The sequence below is a fragment of the Anneissia japonica genome, unplaced genomic scaffold, assembly GCF_011630105.1.
Source record: "Anneissia japonica isolate Jap-2015-1 unplaced genomic scaffold, ASM1163010v1 scaffold287759_len370742_cov166, whole genome shotgun sequence".
Taxonomy (NCBI): Eukaryota; Metazoa; Echinodermata; class Crinoidea; order Comatulida; family Comatulidae; genus Anneissia; species Anneissia japonica.
In genome coordinates this window covers 15,873-20,483 of record NW_022698619.1, presented here as the reverse complement: position 1 = coordinate 20,483, position 4,611 = coordinate 15,873, and positions in this window count along the sequence as shown.

The window sequence follows — 4,611 nt, the reverse complement described above, 5'->3', positions numbered from 1 at the left end:
ACGTTTATGTAAAATAAAATGTTAGAATTTAATCAAAATTACTTAAACATATGAAGATCGTAAAATTTTAGGTAACTACTTAAAGAACGTTACCATATAAAACTATTTGATTGTTTGATATTATTGCTCCCATAATAATAACGTCTATACAAAATACAAATTCAAATGTATACAAAAGAAAAATAAACACGAGGACAAGATGATAACCCTATAAGATCGGAATATAGGGACCCTAAATATTTGAAACAAATTTAATTTTAATTTAAACTGCTATCACAATATAATATACAGTAATCATTGAACTAGAAATGTTAAAATAATAACCTAGTAAAATCCAAATTTACCTAGAGAAAATAATAAATATTTATTTACCGTACGAAATACATAAAAGAGTTGAAAAAACTCAAACCACGTAATATTATTAACAATTAATTAGAAAACAGAATGAATTAGACAAATGTAAAAATGTATAAGCTTAGGAAAAGCAAAATTTGTAAGCAATCATCAGTTCAAAAATACATTAAAAACCTTAAAATTTACAAAATAAAATAAGGATAAAAAAAAAAATTCAATCAAATCCAAAATACCGTATTATAACTAAATTAAAAACGACATGGAAAAAACACATTTGTATAGACGTGAAAATGTAAAAAACGTAAAATAATTATATTAGAAAATCATAAACTTATACACAAGTACAAAAATTACATAAACGTAAATAGGAACGCAATATTTTAACCAACACTTCCACGTAAAACCCATTTGTGAGCAAAATTACGTACAATACTTCAAGAGAAAAAAAAATAAACACTTACAAGTAAAATGCTTTTATAAGCGACAGCCATGTAAAAGTTAAATCCATAGAGCAAAACTTAGTCAAATTTAAAAACATGTAAAGCATGAATTCAAAATCACATTAAGAATAATTAAAGAAAAAATTAAGTTTATGTTAAGCAAGCTCATTTTTAATTAGATAAACTGTTAAAATTCATAGACGAAAAAAGATAAAGTCAGAAGAAAAATCACTGTAAGTTAAAAGTAAAAGAATTAGAATTACAAAAAAAATAATAAGATGTACGAAACGTAAAAAAATCTACGAAGCATTCACTCCCAAAATACTTAAAACAAGTTAAAATTGTAAAATTTCAAAAGTTCAAAACCACAATGTTATGATATAAATTAAAACTTAAAATAGAACAAATAATGCAAAATAATTTAAAGAAGGTATAAATATACGATTACAAAAATCCCATATACATATATCTGTCTCTTATACACATCTAGATGTGTATAAGAGACAGTTATCACATTGATTCCTCCAAAAATATGAAATATATGGTTTACGCAATTGTCAAACGCATGAAAGTAAGACACATTGGAATTAAACATAAACTATAAAACAAACCCTTCAAAAGATAAAGATAAACTTTTTCTCTCGTATTTAGATATTGCATATTAATACAATTTTAAAGCAACTTATTCTCAAATGTAATGATTATTCTATTAAATTGCAGAACACATTGAAGTTTGTCAAAATGCATCGAAAATGTTAAAATCACAAATTAAATTGAAATAAAGCATATAACACTTATAAGCAGTTGGTTTAAAAAAAAATGATTTTAAACTTCTAAATGTTAAACACTAATAAAATTGAAAAAGCTGAAGTTTATGTAAAGTAAATTAATTTTAGGCCTATGTAAGGATAAAAAACGGTATATAATTGTAAATTATTGTAATTACTTGTGTAAATTCTACGATGATTTGTATATTAAGTATGACATAAAAGTTATTTCAATTACACAAAATTTATTTTCTTTACATAATATTTATTTTTGTTACATAAAATTTATTTATTTTACATGTTTTTTGTAAATTTTTTTGTTCATACATTTTTTTAGCAGGTTTTATTTGTGTGTGTTTGTGTGTGTGTGTGTGTGTGTGTGTTTACACATTTTTTCTTTCACACATATTTAAATTTTTTTTTTGTATATGACTTACAATGTTTTCACGATTTGTATTTTTGCCTAAAAGTAATGACACATTAAAAGTACATTTTGATAAAATTTGTTGTGGTCCAATAAAAGTGCATATTCATAACATTTTTTGTGGTGTAGTATAAGAGACCACATGAGTCATGAGTAACAATAAATTAACAGAGCACTGCGGTGGGCTTAGCTAATTAAATAGAAACAGGTAAAAATAGTATACGTTTACTAAATTCTATATCTGTCGCGACTACAATCTCTGAAATCCTACCAAAAAAAAACAAAAAAAAAAAGCGCTATGGTTACAATATAATTACACAATATTTCCTTATAACAAACACGTTTTATCAACAAATAGAAGCGTTTCAAATATCATATTGTGTTAGCCATACCATCGTACTTAGTAGGCCTATTGGTACTTCTCGTAAAGTGCAATACAAGCAAAAATAACACGTTCTGATTGATCGTTTAATTTAAGGCATATGCCCAATTTGATAGGCACTACTAACAGTTTCATACATTTTACAACTACAATATATACTTTCTCTCTTTTCATTTTACAAGCTTATTATTAATAACGAATTAAATAGAAGCAGATAATAATTTTTTTACTATCTCATTTTTTGTGGTGAATTCATTGTTGATTTTAGTCGTAGTGATGAATGGCAAACATAGTAATGATCATCATCATCATATTCCGTTACTGTGAATAACCTCAGTTGAGTATAGTCGTACAATGCGTTGTACAGCACTCATATGTCGCCGTCAAAAGTGAAAGAAAGGGATATAAATAAATAAGTAAATAAATAAATATAAATAAAATTAAACAAGTAAATAAATAAATATATAAGTAAATAAACATACAATGGTGAATCTTGCGATCAGGACCGCAGAGTTGATGATGGCAAACGTGGGAATTAAGCCCTCTTTATTACCATATTATTAGAGTTCGAGAATTAATTTATTTGAATGGTGTCAGTTTGAGTATATTTACTCCACTAGTTGAGGCTTAGGAGCCTAGTATACAAAGTACAATAATAACACTAAATGTAAAACTTCAACTCTGTGTTGTCTAAATTTGCCCGTAAACATGTTAGTAAAACCAACGACAGTAATTCTAGTCCACTGTAAATATGATAGAAATGGAGAAAATTTACAACTGAAATCAACAATAAATTCACCACAAATAGATGAGATAGTAAAAAATTATTATGTCTGATTCTATTTAATTCGTTATTAATAATAAGCCTGTAAAATGAAAAGAGAGAAAGTATATATTGTAGTTTAAAATGTCAACTGTTCATAGTAGGGCCTATCAAATAGGGCCTAGGCTTAAATTAAATGACCAATCAGAACGTGTTTTTTTTTTCTTGTATTGCACTTTACGAGAAGTACCAATACTGAGTACGATGGTATGGCTACATGATGAATATGTAACATTAAAAAGTGTATGCAGCCTCCACAACCAAGTTCATCATCGTAATTGTTGTTACCGTCAATCCCACGTTTCCGATCTTTGTATTTGTTATAATATCACTACGATAGAAATAATCAAATTTTTACGGGCAAATTTAGACAACACAGAGTTGAAGTTTTACATTTATAGTTAATATTTTACTTTGTATACTAGGCTCCTAAACCTCAACTAGTGGAGTAAATATACTCAAACTGACACCATTCAAATAAATTAATTCTCGAACTCTAAATAATATGGTAATAATTACAGGCCCGTAGCCAGGTCATTTCAAGGGGGGTTCTCTGGGCGTGGGGCCTGGACACTGAATAAGGGCCCTGGTGGGGTCGGGGGCGAAGCCCCCGAAGCCAGAGCAGTTTTTGTGTTTAATGGGTCTATATAATGTTATAAAAGCAGTTATGTTTTTAAAAAAGATGTAATAAAAGGTGGTATATAATAAAATTTGAAAATATTTTCCGAGAATTGGCATGTTTTAATCACACCGAAAGACAAAAAAAAAACCTCATCGCATAATCAATATCAATACACATTTATTATTATAAAACAAAACAAGCTATTATATAGGCCTATAAAGTAATTTACAAAGATTTACTATAACTGACAGGGCCATCGTTAAATTAAGTCAGAGCCCAAAATATAGCATCATATTGAAAACGTCATCTGCCATCATGGGAACCTAAACTTTAATTACAATTATTTGTTTACTAGACCTATTTCGAAATTATTGTTTTAAGACTTTAACCTAATATAAACTGCTGATTAATAATAGCTGAGATTTGATGCACATTTCAGAATTAATAATCGTTTTTAGTATCTTACTGAATATTTATTGTCTACCAAATGAAATATGAATTATATATGAATCTTTAGAATACAATTTCTACAATATTAATCTTGTTTTTATATAGATAAATTTTCGATAAATACTATCTTTCATAAAATAAACGAAATTCAGCGCGTCTATTTTCATGTGTACTGACGCCATCGTCGAATCTCTGGACTTTGACGGCAAAGCTGGCCCCATCCTGGTCCCAGGCCAACCAATAATAATTAACAAAATGTATTATTTTTTTTTAAATATAGGCCTATGGCGCATCCTGTACATGCACTTCAACTTTTAAAACAAAAGCCTAGGCCTAGTAGGCCTACCTG